The sequence below is a fragment of the Orycteropus afer genome, unplaced genomic scaffold (genome assembly GCF_000298275.1).
Source record: "Orycteropus afer afer isolate SDZICR_OR568_19922 unplaced genomic scaffold, OryAfe1.0 scaffold00229, whole genome shotgun sequence".
NCBI classification, from domain to species: Eukaryota; Metazoa; Chordata; class Mammalia; order Tubulidentata; family Orycteropodidae; genus Orycteropus; species Orycteropus afer.
In genome coordinates, this window is record NW_006921816.1 from 5,675,276 (window position 1) to 5,694,658 (window position 19,383).

Here is a 19,383-nt window from a genome sequence, read left to right on the forward strand (position 1 = left end):
TGAAGTTTCTACTTTAGGTAGTATTAAAGGACAAAATTTTATCAATGTGGAGATTATGTTGTGGTTGTTATGTGCCTTGAGTCGGACCCGACTCATAGCGACCCCTCCTTGGGTTTCTGAGGCAGTATCACTACGGAAGTAGATTGCCCCATCTTCCTTCTGAGGAGTTGCTGGTGGGTTTGAACCGCCAGTCTTCTGGTTAGCAGTCAAGTGTCTTAGGCACTATGCTACCAGAGCTCCCGTGGAGATTGTAGTTTATACTATATATATATCATTCCACGTCCTCTTCTGAATCGAGCTTGCATTTCTGGAAGTCCCCTGTCAATAAATGCTGCAACTGTTTGTAAATTATCTTTAGCAAAATTTCATTTGCATGTGGTATTAATGATGCTGTTTGATAATTTCCACATTCTGTTGGATCACCTTTCTTTGGAATGGGCACAAATATCAATCTCATTCAGTCAGTTGGCTGGCAACTGTCTTCCAAATTACTTGGCATAGATGAGTAATGCCTGCAGAGCTGCATCCATTATTTTGAAACATCTCAATGAGTATTCTGTCAATTCACGGAGCCTTTTTTTTTTTTTTTTTCTCCCATTTTGATCTTTTCTTCCTTTCCTGTCTTTTTAATGACCTTTTGTTTTCTTTATGTATCATGTTCTTGATGTCATCCATAACCAGTCACTGGTGTTCGATACTTTAATTCTGTTCTTCAGATGGTCTCTAAATTCAGGTGGCATATATTCGAGTTAATATTTTAGTTCCTATGGATTTGTTTTAATTTTCTTTCACTTCAACTTGCACTTGCATTTGAGTAGTTGATGTTTTCTTCCACAGTCAGCTCCTGGCCTTTTTTGTACTAATGATATTGAGCTTCACCATTGCCTTTTTCCACAGATGTAGTCAGTTTGATTTTTGGGTATTCAAACTGTGAGGTCCATGTTGTTGAAAAGTGATATTTGCAATGAATAAGTCATTAGTCTTGAAAATTCAGTCATAGGATCTCTGGCATCATTTCCATCACCAAGCCATATTTTCCAACTACCAATGATTCTTCTTAGTTTCCAGCTTTTGCATTCCAATCACCAGTAATTATCAGCACATCTTGCTTGCATGTTTGGCCAATTCCAGACTGCAGAAGTTGTTAAAAATCTTTAGTTTCTTCATCTTTGCTTTGGTGGTTGGTGTGTAAATTTGAATAGTGGTATGTTAACTGGTTTTCTTTGTAGGTATATGGATAATATCCTATCACTAATAGGAAGGAAGGTTGGGCATTCCTACTTCCGTAGTGATACTGACTCGGAAACCCAAGGAGTGGTTGCTATGAGTCGGGGCCGACTTGATGGCACATAACAACAACAACAACAACAACAAATAGCATTGTACTTCAGGATAAATCTTGAAGTGTTCTTTTTGAAAATGAATGAGATGCCATTCCTCTTCAGTTTTTCATTCCCAACATGGTAGACCACAGATTATCTGATTCAAAATGGGCAATCACAGTCCATTTCAGCTAACTTATGCCTTAGATATCAATCTAAAGAAGGACATCATGCTTGGTCAAGTAGAGGGGCAGCAGTGAAAATGGAAGATTATCAACTAGATGGATTAACACAGTGGCTGAGACAATCAGATCAACGTAGTAATGATTGTGAGAATGGTACAGGACTGGGCAGTGTTTTGTTCTGTTGTACATAGGATTGCTATCAGCTGGAACTAATTAGAAGGCACCTAACAACAACAGCATAATTTACAGATGCAATCTAAGATATAGAGATCAATAAATTTTATACATAATCTAGTCACGTAACCAACACCCAAATCGAGATATAGAACATTTCCAGAACATTAGAAGATAACTTCCTGCCCCTTGCAGATAATCTTCCCCCAATATAACCATTCTTCTCATCAGTATCACAATGGATCATTTTGTTTATTTCTGAACTTTATATAAATACAGTCTTATAATATACACTCTTTTGTGTCTTTTTTTTTTGTTTGTTTTTTGCTATCCATGTTACTGCAAGTTGTTGTTGTTGTTGTTTGCCATCGAGTCAGACGCAACTCATAGCGACCCCTCCTTGGGTTTCCGAGGCAGTATCAGTACGGAAGTAGATTGCCCCATCTTCCTTCGGAGGAGTGGCTGGTGAGTTTGAACCGCCAGTCTTCTGGTTAGCAGTCAAATGCCTTAAGCACTAGGCCATCAGAGCTCCTGTTGCTGCAAGTAGGAAACTTTTTTTTTGCTATGAAATATTTTACAGTATAATTATTTTTATAAGAAGTATCTCATAAGTCTTTATTGTAATCTGGTCTTGAAATTGCTCTGAAAAAATTTGAGACCAATTTCATATATTTCTCTCTGTAGGTGAGTTGCTTTTCCTTCCTGCATGCATGAAAACGTTTTATATTTATCATTAAACCAAGGATAATTTATTCAGATATTATTTCTCTAGCAAGTTTTCATGGAACATACTTATGTCCAACTGATCCACGTAACTGGTTCCTTTTCCTTCTTTTATTTCAGTGATTTCTAAAATTATGTTTAAAAGTATTTTAATCTGTGTTTTGTTTTATATTTTAGGTTTTTGGATTATCCTTATATTGAATTTTCTTTTTTTTTCTCTCTCTCTTATCTATCATTCTCACCAGTTGGTTAAATTTTTTTCTAGTTTAATTTGCATTTACTATGAAAATATCAACCTTTACTTTTAGTCTAGAAATTAGAATATTATCTAATTCTAATCCGTTGTTGTTGTTGTTATGTACCATCAAGTCAGACCCTACACATAGTGACCCCTCCTTGGGTTTCCGAGGCAGTATCACTACAGAAATAGATTGCCCAACCTTCCTCCTGAGGAGTGGCTGGTGGGTTTGAACCGCCACCCTTCTGGTTAACAGTCAAGTGCCTTAGGCACTATGCTACCACAGCTCCCTAAATCTAATATAGCTATCACTTTTTTCAGTTTGTTACTTTGATAGTGGTCATGTTTTGGCTCTCAAATTTTATTTTTGTTTCTGCTATTGACTTTTTTTCTTTTTTAAAAAGATATTTTTGTTTATTTTGCTTAGAATCTGGGGATAGAAATTCTCTGATCTGGCTTCATTTCCTTATCTTTACCTGTAAATTAGATTTGAAAGTCCTTTTGTGTACTTTCATTTCTTTTCACAATAATCTTATTTACTGGGAACTATTATATTTAACCTTCATATAGGAAGAAACAGTGACTCAAGGGAGTGTAATATCACAACTTAAGTGAAATTTGAAGTTACTTTCAGAGTCATGGTTGATGTCTAGCAGCCCTGAGCTCACTATTCTTTCTACCTATCATGAGACTCTCGCTGATTCCTTGATTACTGAGCATTCTCAATTTATCTTTTTCCAGTGATTATAGAGTAAACTATCATGAACTGTGAGGTCTGCTAAATATTTAGGATTATTTTAAGCCTGCATGACTATGATCTGATAATATGAATTATATTATTTTCCTCTGGTACAAGCAATTAAATATATTCCCTAAAGAATATATTAAATGTTTCAAGAAATGTAACCTACTGTTAGCATTTGAAATTTAAGAAAATTAATACATTATTTTCTCATTTTACAGAAAATACAAAAGACATCCTAATGATATATGAAGAAGATGCTAAAGATTGGGCTCTGTACTTGACGGAAGTTTGTTTACATGTAGTGAAAAGGGAAGCAATTTTTTTATATCTCTTGGAGCATTTCTCTTTTCGGCATTTGGAATCTCTGAGTTTGCACTCTTACAAGTGTAAACTTTTAATATTATCAGATAGCCTGCTTAAAGACCTAACTCCAAAGAAATGCCAGTTTCTGGAAAAGGTACTGCATTCACCAGAAAGTGTGGTTACTCTTCTGTGTGGAGTGAAGAGTTCAGATCAGCTCTATGAATTACTAAATATCTCTGGAGGCAAATTGGAGATCTCAACTGAGCAGGAGCCGGAAGACTACATCTCTGCAATCAAGAGTGTCCTTTTCAGAGGTAGTGTTGCCACGTCTCATTTGTTTATTTATTTAAACATTGTATTGTGATTTGGATGAATTTTTACAAAGCAGATCTGTTTTACACAGTCATATACACATGTTTTGTTTTGTGATACTGGTTACATTCCCAACAGTGTAACATCTCACCTCCCACTTCCTCCTTTGGTTATCCTTTCCTTGTGTTCTCACTTATGCATTCATGCCTCCCTACATTTGTCCCTGTGTAAATGCTGCCTTTCTGATCTCCCATGGTTGATTGTTCTAAGGAGTGCATCTCCCTGGTGCAGGTGTTCAGCTCATAAGCCTGTCTGTTGTTTGGCTAAGAGTTGAGCCACTGGGATCAGATTAATTCCAGGAAGGAAGGGTGACTTGGGCCATAGTTTCACAGTCTCTATTAGACTAGTAAGCCTGATACATTTTTATTATTTTGAGTTTTATTTCACATTCTTCTCCCACTCTATACAGGATCTCTAATGTTGATTGCTTTCCACGTGACTGATATTTGTAGCCAGCCCCCATCTAGTTTTTCTGGTCTCTGAGTCATATAGGTTGAGGGTCTCATGGTCCATCCATGCATCTTTTATTTGCTCTTTTTTGCTCTGGACAAGGAGAGAACAATAGTTGCTACTTAGAATTCGGCTCACAAGCTTTTAAGATCCCAGTTTCTATTCACCAAAATAAGATATAGAACAATATTTTTGCATACCATGTTGTGCTAATTGAGTTTGATGTCCCCCATGACCATGGTCCCAAGCCTCCAGGCCCAGTGACCTACTCCCTCAAGGTACTTATTTATGCCTAAGAAGTTATTCTAACTTTGCCTCCTGTTAGTTTAAACTGCATATGGATATTTTTATAGCATATGCAAATACAAATCAAATATAAGAACATCATCTGCTAAACCTATGCATGGTCATAGCTATATGCCCATTTGCTTATCCATACCTGTCTACCTATATATCCACCCACAGATTAGTGTTTGTTGTTGCTATTAATGCAGTATTGTGTCTGCGATAGTATTTGCCTTTGCCTTTATTGTCTGTATCTCTTGTGTAGCTCTCTGTCTTCCTTTTCCTTAGTGATTTTGTGCTCCAACAAACCAAACCAAACTCACTGCCGTCGAGTCGATTGTGACTCATAGTGAGCCATCCTTGGCTTTCTGAGGTGGTATCTCTATGGAAGTAGATTGACCAATCTTCCTTCCGAGGAGTGGCTGGTGTGTTTGAACCACCAGCCTTCTGGTTAGCAGTCATTTGCCTTAGGAACTACATCACTGATATTGTGCTAGTCACACGCTTTTGTTATATTACTTTCCCTTCAATCATATCAAACTTGTCTCTTAATTATCCACATATTTTCCCTCCTTTACTCTCCCCTTCATTCCTGGTAATCAACAAAGAAAATGTCCTTCCCTGTGTAAACCTTTCCTTGACTTTTTATAATAATGGACTCATACAATATCTGTCCTCCTGTGATTGGCTTATTTTACTTAGCATAATGTGCTCTGAGTTCATCCATGTTATGAAGTTGTTCACTGATTCTTCAGTATTTTGTAGTGTTACATAGTATTCCATTGTATGTATGTATTACAGTTTGGTTACCCGTTCATCTATTCATGGGCACTTAGGTTGTTTCCATCTCTTAGTTGTAGTAAATAGTGCTGCACAGCACTATTTATTTATTTTTTGTTTGTTGCTTTTTTAAAATCAATGATTAAGAGTGTGATAAAGCATACAAAGAAGAAAAAATGAAAGCCAATTTTATTTAGCAATATGGTGCACTTTCACAAAATACAAGATTCTTAACTTTTAGCTCTGTTTGAATCAATGTTCATAAGTTGTTATAAACTGGTTTATAAATATGTTCCTTAGGGAAGCTAGTATGAGGCCATGATGGAATAAATATGCTCTGGTATGCCAGTTTTATTCTGGAATTTGGTTTCTTATTCAACAGGTGAGGCTTGAAATAATAGTATCTACCCTTTGGTTTGGTTTTTGGTACCCTAGTATTGTTACCAGTCAATGGCAAGCTTGAAGGCTTGAAGGTTTATATTAAAATTGTAGAAGTTCTATTGTGCTGATAATTGTACAACAGCTGTTACTATGATGTGAACCACTGTTATTTTTACTAATTTTAAGTAAGAAAAAAAATTAGTTTGGCATGTATAACCATTATGTTACAGAGCAGAACAAAAATTTCAGTCATTAATTAGAATTCCAAGTAGTAGTTCAAACTCTGAAGCTTACTGAGGTTAAAGCTTCTTCTTCCCCAAGCCTAAATGTGGAAGGAGATTGTGGTCAGCACCTTCCCTTGTGTTCTCAACCTGCATTTCACCTTCAACACTGTCTTCTAGCTATCATTTAATCTCCTACAGGGATGAGGTTGGGTTACTACTTCCTTGTCATCATATCAGATATTGAATGGTGGCTCTGTTTCTTGGAGCATATTTGTGGGTTCTTTGAAGAGCTCCTCACTCACTGAGGATATCTTACCTGATCTGACTCAACAGTACATAACAACAACAACATTCTTTAATGAGGTTAATGTATCTTCTCTTCTCAGATCCTAGTTTTGGTGATCTATCTCACACAAATTCTTACTATTGCATTCCAATAGCCTACTCTTGTGTATCTTTTCATCAGAAGCACTCTAAGATATCTCCGGCAGGCCCTTTTTCTTACCTGGTCCACATATGTCTGTAAAACTTATTCTTTTGCTATTACAAATTCTGTGTGTAAAGACATTCTCAGTAAAGACACCACCATTATGCCTGCAGGAAAATAATGCAGCCATAATCCTTTGCCCTTAGCCATATCCAAATGTGGGTCTAGCACAAGCTTTGCTGTTTTATAAATTCAGGAAATACCTATCAACAGCAAATGGTCTGCTGAAAGTCTCACTGTGCTTGTGCATAGTGAGAAGGGTGTAATGATCCCTAACATATCCTCCCATGGGGGAGGGTGGCATGCACAGCACATCAACAACTATCTTTAAAAAAGGCTTTCATTTTTTTCCAGAGTATCTCAAACTCTTCTTGTTCAACTCTTTTATAGCCTCATTTAATTATCTACTGTTACCTAAAAAATACCAGAAATTTAACAAGTTAAAATACTAAACAATTATTTTATTACAATTTCTGTGGCTCAGGAATCTGAGAGTGGTTTAGTAGGGTGGTTTCAGCTCAGGGTCTGCCATGAAGTTGCAGCTAAACTGTCCTGGGCTACAATCTTTTGAAAGTTCCACTGAGATAAGATCTGCTTACAGGAGGGCTTATTCATATTGCTGGCTAGTTCATTTGTTACTGCTTTTTTAAATCGTCTCTTGATCTGGTTAAAGTCACTCCTAGTTGATTTCTGAAGCAGGTCTCTTGGGAACAATGTTTCTGAATTCTTGCATGTTCAAAAGTGTTGTCTATTGCCTTCATACTCAAAGGACAGTTTGCCTGAGGACAATGCTGCACTTCCCCCCACCCCCTTCTTTTAGCATTGGAGAATTCTGAAAGCCAATCTGATTTTCTTTTTTCTGTAGTGACTTGATCTATTTGATCGATTGCAGATGTTTCATTTCTAATTTGAAGTGTAGTGATTTTATTAGGTTATTATAGAGTATACTAAAAAATGGTTGCAGCAGTATATTGACAGTGAACTGCCAGTAATTTAAGCTGAATTCAGAAGAGGATGTGAAATGAGGGATATCATTGCTCATGTCAGATTGTTTTTCGCTGAAAGCAAAGAATAACCAGAAAGATGTTCGCTTGTGCTTTATTGACTATGCAAAGGCATTCTACTGTGACTATCATTTCAACTGTGATTATCATAACAAATTATGGATAACATTGCAAAGAATGAGAATTCCAGAATGCTTAATTATGCTCAGGAGGAACATGTACATAGACCAAGAAGCAGTTGTTTGAATAGAACTAGGGTATACTGAGTGGCTTAAAATCAGGAAAGGTGTGTGTCAGGGTTATATCCTTTCACCATACTTACTCAATCTATGCTAAGAAAATAATCTGAGAAGCTGAACTATATTAAGAAGAATGCAGCATCAAGATTGGAGAAAGACTCATTAATAATCTGCACTATGCAGACCTGAAGCACTTACTGATGAAGATTAAAGACTATGTAGCCTTTTGTATGGATTAAAATCTGAACAAAAATCCTCACAACTGGACCAATAGGACAAATGGAAAAAAAAAAAAAAAAAACCTCACTACCATTGAGTTTATTCTGACTCAAAACGACCTCCTTTGGGTTTCTGAGGTGGTAAATCTTTATGGAAGTAGATTGCCCAGGCTTGACCAATAGGCCATGTCATGGTAAATGGAGAAAAGATTGAAGTTGTCAATGATTTCATTTTACTTGGATTCACAATCAAAAGCAATGGAAACAGCAGTCAAGAAATGAGATGATTTATTGTACTGGTCAAATCTGTTGTAAAAGACCTTTTAAAAGTTGTCACTTTGAAGATTATTGTGTGCCTGACCCAAGCCATGGACTTTTCAATAGCCTCATATGTGTGTGAAAGCTAGCCAGTGAAGAAGGAAGACTGCAGAAGAACTGATGCATTTAAATTGTGTTGTTGGTGAAGAATATTGAAAATACCACAGACTCCCAAAAGAATGAACAAATCTGCCTTAGAATAAGTATAGCTAGGATGGTCATTAGAAGCAAAAATGACTAGACTTCTCATGAACTTTGGCCATTTTTTCAGAAGGGATCATTCCCCGGAGAAGATTATCATAGTTGGTAAAGTAGAAGGTCACTGAAAAAAGGAAAGACCCTCAGGGAGATGGATCGACACAGTGGCTGCAACAGCGGACTCAAGCACAGCCAAAATGCGAGGATGGCACAGGACCAAGAGTGTTTCATTCTGTTGTACGTAGGGTTGCTATGAGTCGCAACCAACTCAATGGCAATTAACAACAACAACAACGAAATATAACTATTATTATAAACCTGGTTGGTTTGGATTATTTGTCTCAGGGATATATTATACCTACCCCAATGTAGATTCAAGTCATCTTTTATTTCAAGAACAATTTCTTGATTTGTATCTTTAAACATTTTCTGGTTATCCTAATAATTCTTTGTTCAGGATTACTTTGATGTGTATGTTGCATTTCTTTTCTGATGCACTCTAATTTTTTCTCTAAATCTCTCTCTGCTGTTTTTTTTTTTCCCCCTGTACAGAAAGACTTTAATAAACTTTTCTACAAGATACAAATTAGACTGTATGCAGTTTGCATGCAGTTGGCTATTGATTTGCTATAATAATTAAGTGAAAGAGAGGGATAGGCTAACAAAAAGTCACAAATGAAATCATATTTCAATTTGAAAGCATTTACCTTTTTATAAACTGACTGAATTACAAAACAATCATGGTAGACACCTTAGTTCTTCATTCTTATAAGCCTGTTGATCTGGTCTTCCCTGTTGCCAGCATCTCTACCTTCTACAAAATGCGTACTCTTTTTCTTCATTCTACCTCATAGAGAAGACAATTTGAAGGGCAACAGGAAGTTGTTTGTTTCTTTGAAGCATTTCCCACTAGTATAGATCTCATGAATCAGATCCTTCCTGCAGATTATGCTGTATTTATCAAGAGATCGTGCAATTGAAGTGTTACATATCCAGGCAATTCATTTCTTAATTGATTTTTGCCATAACCACACGTGTAGATCGGTTCATTTACTGACTTCAAGTTTGGGTACTCCTATGCAATATATAGTTTCAGAATTGTTAATCTTGTTGATTGAAGCCTGATAAGCATAGCAATGGTACCATTGAAGATTTGGTGAAACAAAGAAGTTACAACACCTTTCCAACCTTTGGGCCCATTGCCACTGATAGCTTTTATTCTGATAATAAATACCAACCTGGCTTCTGCAGGTACATAGAAGTTGCCAGCTTTTCTTGCCATCCTAGTCATTTGAATATCAGTTCTGTACATCTGCCTATATTCCTTGTGATAGTGTTTAGCTTTTTCATAGCACTATTTTGTGCAAATTCCTTTCTCAGGTGCTTCAGTTCTGTGAAATTCCTTCACATTTCACTTTGTGTGTGTGTGTTTCAAACATTTTTTAAAATATATTTTGTTGTGATTTGGGTGAAAGTTTACAGAGCAAATTGGTTTTCCATTCAATAATTCACGTTGTTGTTATGTGCCAACTCATAGCGACACCTCCTTGGGTTTCCGAGGCAGTATCACTATGGAAGTAGATTGCCCCATCTTCCTTCCAAGGAATGGCTGGTGGGTTTGAACTGCCAGCCTTCTGGTTAGCAGTCAAGTGCCTTAGGTACTATGCTACCAGAGTTCCCTCAGCAATTCATAGACCTAGTGTTTTGTAACATTGATTGCAATTCCCACAATATAACAGCCCTCTTCCCATTTTCTCCCTGTGTTTACCATTTCTATTCATCCTTTCTCTCTCTTCTTGCCTTCTGATCTTTATTTCTAGGCAAATACTGCCCTTTTGATCTTGTGTAGTTTATTGTCCTAAGGAGTGCCTAACTCCTGGGTGTTACTGTTCACCTTATAGGCTGGTCTATTGTTTGCCTGAAAGTTGAGCTAAGGGGGGTGAGTTCAGTTCCAATCTTGGAAGGGTGTCTAAGGTCCACAGTATAAGGGTTCCACCAGTCTGTATCAGACCAGTAAGCCCTGATCTTCTTTATGATTTTGAATTTTGTTCTGTATTTTCCTCACATTCTATCCAGGACCTCCTATTGTGATCCTTTTCAGAGTGGTTGGTAGTGGTAGCCAGGCACCTTCTGTTGTTATTTGCCATCACGTTAGACCCAACTCACAGTGACCCCTCCTTGGGTTTCTGAGGCAGTATCACTATGGAAGTAGATTGCCCAACTATCCTTTCCAAGTTCTTTTGATTTCAGAGTCATAGAAGCTGGTCCATTCATCTTTGGGCTAATTGTTTCCTTGCATTTTTTATTTTCTTCAGGGTTTCTGATACAGCAGGAACCTTCCTTTCCTTCTCTTCAACACCTGTGATGACTCCAGCCAGAAAAGAGCTAATCCTTTTCAGTTCTTTATTAGTTTCCAATTTACTTTGTTTGCATTTATCATGTTAATCCTTAGTGAACTTAGTTTGCTTTTAGTTATTCCCTTCCCTATGTTACTTTCAACTTCTCCCACATTTTTATAATGTTTTATTTTTTTACCCCCTCTGCCTTCTGGTTGAGAAGATTGTGATTCATTTCTTATTCCTGTCTTGCTATCTTCCCCTGACATTTTGTGGTTATAGCAGTATGTTTTTAGTTTGTTTTCCTCATGTGCCATTGATTTTTCTTTCTTGCTTTTGTATTCTTTGGGTGTGTGTGCCTCTCTTACTCTTCTTTTTTTGTATCTTTAAAAAGAACATATGGTATTGGTTCATTTTTCTTTCTGCCTCACTGAAGAAAGTGAGTATTCTTGGTCCAGCCAATGGAGATAGGCAGCTGTGGGTCTTTTAGTTTGTTATATTCTGGCCTCCTCCCCTTCCCCATTCCCACCTACCAGATGGTGTAGACTGCTTCCTGCAAATGTGCCTTTTCTGTATATTTCTTTACGTTGTTTGCTATTTTGTCCCAAATTTCTCCATCAGATGCTTCTACATCAAACTATTGGATTGTGTCTGAAATTAAAACAAGGGCTGTGTCTTTAGCTTTTTTAAAAATGTGCATTTGTTAGCTTTTTATGAATGCTGCAGTTTCTGCATTATTTCTCAAAGATTTCTTTTCACTATTTTCTCCTGCACACTCTTCTGCTCAATCATCACTGCCTTTGGGACAACTTCATTGATCTGGGACCTAAGATTACACTGTTTTCCATTTTCACTGAATTGGCATAATTATTTCTCATTCTCTATGTTTTGGGATAGGATACTGCCTCGGAAACCCAAGGAGGGGTCGCTATGAGTCGGGCCGACTCGACGGCACATAACAACAACAACAACAATATGTTTTGGGATGATTTCCAGGAATGAAAAGGGAAATGTTAATTCTACACTACAATTTTTAGATGGAAATTTCACAGCTTTGTAGACTTTCTCTTTCTGTGGTGTTATCAAATACATTGAACTTAAAAAAGTTGCAACTAGAAAATTCTTAAAAAAAAATAATGCATATCAAATGAAAGTAATTTTATGGCAATTTTCTCTCCTGAGACAGAGAAGTGCTAAAATTAGTGGCAAAGTTTTAAGTGGTTCTTCTCACAATCATTGCTATTTCCTCTGAAGAATTCAAGTTGTTTTGATCATTTAAATTATGATGTTGCTATTATTTAACAACAATTTTTGTTCTTTTAGTTATTTTTGTTTTATGAGTAGTACATTTGGGTAGTTATAAAATTGGTATTCTACTATATTTTCAAATTATATCCCTGTTCATAATTGAAAAGAGAAAAACATATACTTTATAAACAAAATAATATATTCTGAAGGGATCACCATGGTTCAGAATCTATAGGGTAAATAACTAACAACAATAACAATGGCAGTAGCAATTAGTTCTAGTCTTCCTCAGTGATGTATGTCACTAGGGGTGTGTGTCTATGGGAGGTACAGACTGCATTAGGTGGTGGCACTGTCAAAAGAGGTGATACCAAAATGTCTGTAAAATTTTGGGGTAGTGTTTCAGGAGAAATTTACCTTGTTTTCTTTCTCTGTAAAAAATATCCCTATAGTTTGCCTAAGCTATTTGACTGCTAACCAGAAGGCTGGCAGTTCAAACCCACCATGCGCTCCTCAGAAGGAAGGTTGGGCAATCTACATCCATAGTGATACCACCTCAGAAACCCAAGGAGAAGTTGCTATGTGTCAGGTCCGACTCGATGGCAGTGAGTTTATTCTTTTGGTTTTATAGTTTATTATAACAACAAACACATTTTTGGAAGGCCCAACTTATGCATTTGAAAATACCTACAAGGCTAAAACTTACAATGCACTCCAGTCAGAGTTGTCACTGTTACCTGATTACAAGGAGGGTTTGAATCACATGGTTTTGTCTGCACACACTTCCAGCAGGTTCGGTTGTTTTCCTTGCTGCCAATGTTTTAATAGTCACTAATTTTGTCAAATTTTCTGGTGTTTTAGCTACAATAACAATGAAGTGATAACTAAAGGAAAAGAAAGAGAAAAATTTAAAAAAAGCTTCTGCTAACTTACTAATAATTTAATAATGTTGTAATTCAATGTACAAAGATTTTACAAAATAATTTTATTTTTACTATTCATATAATCAAAGAAATATTATATTTAAGTAATTTACAAGTATATTTATCACATATTAGCCTATGATTAAAATTGATTAAAAAAATCACTAAGGATTTTGTAGTGAGGAGCCCTCCTGATGTACTGGATAAAGTGCTTGGCTGCTAACCAAAAAGTCGGCAGTTTGAACCCACAAGCCACTCCACAAGAGAAAGATGTGACCATCCACTTCTGTAAAGATTTAACAGGCTTGGAATCCCTATGGTGGCAGTTTTACTATGTCCTGTACAGACAATATGAATTGGAATCAACTTGACAGCAATGGGTTTTAAGGGTTCTGTATGGTATGGTATAGGAGGAAGTCCATAGTGAGGTGACAACAACCCTAATGACACCACTAGTGATCAAACATTCAAATTATTGACTCTGATTAAGAATAACTTAGATGTACCAAGAGCAGTGCTGAATGGAAAAAGATGTTCACAGATGATAAATTTGTCTGAGCTGTAAGAATACAACCAGAATGTAGATGTATAAGCATTTTCCAAACTGTACATAAAATAATTTATGTGTATGGGTTGAGTCTGTTAGTAAAAGTGATACTCATTGCTGTGATTTATGCAATCTTACAGAAATCGGCTTCAATGACTGTACTTTAATAAATAGTTGTAGTAATCTGCTAAACTATTTTATGTTTCACACTGCCATTCGGGGATGGACGTAATAGATAAGAGGAGAGGCCAGGCAGGAAGCGGGAGCCAGCCGGACAGCCGAAACAGGTAAGGGGAAACACCAGGAAGTGAGTGGAGGGGTTTGAAACAGCTAAGGGAAATGAGCTTATCTGTCAGTTTGTCATACTGTGGTGGCTTGAGTGTTGCTGTGAGGCTGGAGGCTATGCAACCAGTGTTTCAAATGCTGACAGGGTTATCCATGGTGGACAGGTTTCAGTGGAGCTTCCAGACTAAGAAAGACTTGGAAGAAGGAAGAGGCTATTCACTTCTCAAAAAATTGAGCAGTGAAAACTGTATGAACAGCAGTGAAACACTCACTGATATGTTATAGGAAAACTTTATGAATAGCCCTGAAACGTTGTCAGATACAGTGCTGGAAGATGAGCCCTTCAGGTTGGAAGGCTCTCAAAATATGACTGGGAAAAAGCTGCATCCTCAAAGTAAAGCCAACCTTAATGATGTGGATAGAGTAGAGCTTTCAGAACCACTATTTGTCGATGTGGCATGACTCAAAATGAGATGAAACAGCTGCAAATAGCCATTGACAATTGAAACTTGGAATGTATGAAGTATGAATCCAGGAAAATTAGAAGTTGTCAAAAGTGAAATAGAATGCATAAAGATCAATATCCTAGGCATTAGTGGGCTGAAATGGACTGGTTGTGGCCATTTTGAATCAGACAACAATATGATCTACTGTTCTGGGAATGACAAGGTGAAGAACATCATGGCATTCTTCATCATAAACAATGTTTCAAGATCTATCCTGAAGTTCAATGCTGCCAGTAATAGGATAATATCCCTACAAGAAACACCAGTTAATACTACTATTATTCAAATTTACGTACCAACCACCAAAACCAAATATGAGGACATTGAAGATTTTTACCAAGTTTTGCAGTCTGAAATTCACTGAACGTGTAATCAAAGTGTGCTGATTATCACTGGTAATTGGAATTGAAAAGTTGGAAACAAAGAAGAATCATTGGTAGTTGGAAAATACGGCTTTGGTGAGAGAAAGAACCCTAGAGATAGCATGATAGAATTTTGTAGGACCAACAACTTTTCATTGCAAATACCCTTTTTCAACAACACAAATGTCAGTTATACACGAGGACTTCACCAGATGGAATACACAGAAATCAGATTGACTACATCTGTTGTAAGAGGAGATAGAGAAGCTTAATATCTTCAGCCAGCACAACACAAGGAGCTGATTGTGGAACAGACAATCAACTGCTTGTATGCAAGTTCAACTTGAACTTGAAGACAATTAAAACAAGTCCACAACAGTCAAAATATGACCTTGAATATATCCCTCCTGAATTTAGAGATCATCTAAAGAAAAGACAGGAAAGGAAGAAAAGACTAAAATGGATGTCAGAAGACTCTGAAACTTGCCCTTGAGCTGAGAGTAGCTAAAGCAAATGGAAGAAATGACAAGATAAAAGAGCTGAACAGAAGATTTCGAAGAGAAGCTTGAGAAGACAAAGTCAGTTATTATAATGAAATATGTAAAGGCCTGGAGTTGGAAAGCCAAAAGGGAAGAACACACTTGCTATTTCTCAAGCTGAAAGAACTGAAGATAAAATTAAACCTCGAGTTGCAATATTGAAAGATTCTATGGACAATATATTGAACGATGCAGGAAACATCAAAAGAAGATGGAAGGAATACACAGAGTCACTGTACCAAAAATAATTGGTCGATCTTCATCCATTTCAGAAGGTGCCATGTGTTCAAGAACCAGTGGTATTGAGGGAAGAAGCTGAAGCTGCACTGAAGGAAGTGGTGAAAAACAAGGCTCCAGGAATTAATGGAATATTCATTGAGATGTTTCAACAAACGGATGTCCCACTGGAGACACTCACTTGGCTATGCCAAGAAATTTGGAAGAAAGCTACCTGGCAAACTTACTGGAAGAGTACCCATGTCAGTCTCTTCTGACATCTGTTTTAGTTTTGTCTTCCTTTCCTATCTTTTTAATGACCTTTTGCTTTCTTCATGGATTATGTTCTTGATGTCATCCCACAATTCCTCTGGTTTTCGGTCATTGATGTTCAATGCATCAAATCTATTCTTTAGATGATCTCTAAATTCAGGAGGCATATATTCAAGGTCATATTTTGACTGTTTGTACCCATTCCTAAGAAAGGTGATCCCACAGAGTGTGGAAATTATCAAACAGTATCATTAATATTACATGCAAGTAAAATCTTACTTAAGATAATTCAAAAACAGTTACAGCAGTATATTGAAAAGGAACTTCCAGAATTGCAAGCTGGATTCAGAAGAGGATGTGAAACAAGGGATAACATTGCTGATGTGTGAAGAATCTTAGCTCAAAGCAAAGAATACCAGACAGATATTTACTTATGTTTTATTGACTATGCAAAAGTATTCGATTGTGTGGATCATAACAAATTATGAATAACATTGAGAAGAATGGGAATTCCAGAACACTTCATTGTGTTCATGAGGAACCTTTACGTAGACCAGGAAGCTGTTATTCAAACAGCATAAGGGGACATTGAATGGTTTAAAATCAGGAAGGGAATGCATCTGGGTTGTATCCTTTCACCATACTTATTCACTCTGTATGCTGAACAAATAATCTGAGAAGCTGGACTGTATCAAAAAGAACATGGCATCAGGATTGGAAGAAGGCTCATTAACAACCTGTGACATGCAGACAACACAACTTTGCTGAGAGGGAGAATGACTTGAGGCACTTGCTGATGAAGATTGAACATTACAGTCTGCAGTATGGATTACACTTCAATATAATGAAAACAAAAATCCTCACAACTGGGCCATAATCAGCATCATGAAAAATGGAAAAAAGATTGAAGTTGTCAAAGCCTTCATCTTACTTGGTTCTACAGTCAACGCCAATGGAAGCAGCAGTCAAGACATCAGAAGTTGTATTGCATTGGGAAGATCTGCTGCAAAAGACCTCTTTCAAGTGCTAAAGAGCAAAAATATCTCAATGAAGGCTAAGGTGTGCTTGACACAAGCCACGGTATTTTCAGTTGCCTCATATGCATGGGAGAGCTGGACAATGAGTAAGGAAGACTGAAGAAGAGTTAATCTTTTTGAGTTGTGGTGTTACCAAAGAATACTGAAAGTACCATAGACTACTAAAAGAACTAACACATTTCTCCTGGAAGAAGTGTAGCCAGAATGCTCCTTGGAAGTGAGAATGACCAGACTTCATCTCACCTACTTTGGTCATGTTTTAAGAAGGGACCATTCCCTGGAGAAGGATGTCATGCTTGGTAAAGTGGAAGGTGAATGAAAGAGTGGAAGGACCTCAACATGATGGATTGACACAGTAGCTGCAATGATAGGCTCAGGTATAGCAAGGATCGTGGGGCTGGCACTGGACTGGGCAGTATTTTGTTCTGATGTTTGTAGGGTCACTATGAGTCAGAGATGACTTGATGGCACCTAACAACAACAACAACATGTGTAGATAGCTTATTCAAAATGGAAAATAGTGTAAACAAATGGGTGAAATAGGAAGAAAGATATGGAATGCAATTTTTACTATCCTATTTTCACTTTTCCCAATAGAGAAATTGTACAAAAGTAAAGGAAACTTATTATTCAGAACTATGGTATGATAAAGAGAATAATAAAAATGCCAGAAAAGTAATGAAAATAATCAAATGTTCTAATATATTCACATTAGACAAAGAAAAATGAGAGGAAATTTGATAACTCTTAATGAAAGGGAAAGGTATTTTGTAATTAATCAAGGCTCCTGAGAAAAGTTTTTAATATTAAAAGTGATTTTAAAAAAATGGTATAGTAGTTCATGTTTGATCTGAGTATTTTCTTTCTTTTTAAGGAATTAAGAAAACTAATTTCCTGTTTCTTTAATTCTCAAATTGGGAGCAATACAAATCCAATGTGATTTCCACCTTTTTTATGTTTTAGTACCACTATAAGAATATTTTCTCCTTTTACTGTCTTCTACTTTTTGGTTCTTCACCTGATTTTCTGTTTCCAGTCATTTCACATATATTGTTATTTATATGTAGTGGAAATGTTTTTATCTCACATTTATGTAAAATCAATTAACATATTTCTAAGTATTGCTTTTGTTTACTTTAGTCCTTCCTTAAACACACACACACACACAAGTACACACAAATTTACTAGTTTCTGTGATTACAGCATATCTACTGTTCTCCTTGTTCCTGCACCTTAGTTCTTTATTTTCCTCAATTTTTGCATCTGGACGTTTTTTTACTTTCAGCAGTTAAATCGCCATTTATCAACAGCTTTCTCCTTGGTTTATTTTCTTCATTACCAAATGGTAGATGTAATGGTGATGGGAAAGCTGCTAATTCTTTCATGAAGACCTTTGATGTAGAGTAGCAATATAATATTGGAAAACCAATAAAACCAACTCACTGCCATTGAGTCCATTCCAACTCATAGAGACACCCATTGGTTGTCCAAGGCTGTAAATCTTTACAGAAGTAGATAGTCTCATCTTCCATCCATGGAACAGCTGGTAGGCTTGAACTGCTGACTTGGTTAGCAGCCAAATATCTTACCCACTCCACCAACAGAGCTCCTTGTAAAAGTAGAGTATAATGTAAAAAGGAAAACAAAACAAATGACAGTAGTTCAAACAAAATAATTAAAAATCAAACAAAAACTTAAAAACTAAACTCATTGTCATCAAGTCAATTCTGACTCATGATGACTTGAAGCGACCCCTTTAGATTTCCCAGGCAGTAAATCCTTACGGAAGTAGATTCTCTAGTCTTCCTTCCAGTAGTGGCTGGTGGGTTTGAATTGCCAACCTTCTCATTAGCAGTCAAATGCCTTGGGCACTACGCCACCAGAGCTCCTATTACACCACCAGAGCTCCTTAATAAAGTATGCATAAATATACATTCGGGCAATCCTACTTCCGTAGTGATACTGCCTCGGAAACCCAAGGAGGGGTCGCTATGAGTCAGGGCTGACTCGACGGCACATAACAACAACAACAACAAATACACATAGTATGCATAAATATGTGTTGTTTCTTCCCTACGTGTCGGCCGTGTATTGCTGTAGGAACTCAGCTCTGGTTCACTTACCTGCTCAGAACTGGTCAATGAATCCTCACGGCCTTTCAAATGAAGGCCATCCTCTTTGCGTGCGTTCCCAGCTCCTTTTCAACAGCATGGCTCCAGCATAGATGTCCAGGCTATTTTCATCATTGTTCTTAGTGTAGGCACATGTTGCACATTGGGGTAATCACACCCCATTAAACAAATACAGTCTCATTTCTGCCTTCATACCATTGTTCTTGTGTTTTCTCTTTATCTGGAGCCCCTTCTTCATGTTTTCCAGTTGATATTTCAGCCATTCCTCAAAGTCATCTGGAAAGCTGTTTTATCAATGAATCCATCTCAAATCCTTTATCCTATATATATATA

General features: G+C 36.9%; 1 pseudogene; it reads right to left on the reverse strand.

Annotated features, from left to right (window-relative positions):
• Nucleotides 1-9,398: 9,398 nt before the first annotated feature.
• Nucleotides 9,399-19,313, reverse strand: LOC103203790 (annotated as a pseudogene).
• Nucleotides 19,314-19,383: the final 70 nt, after the last annotated feature.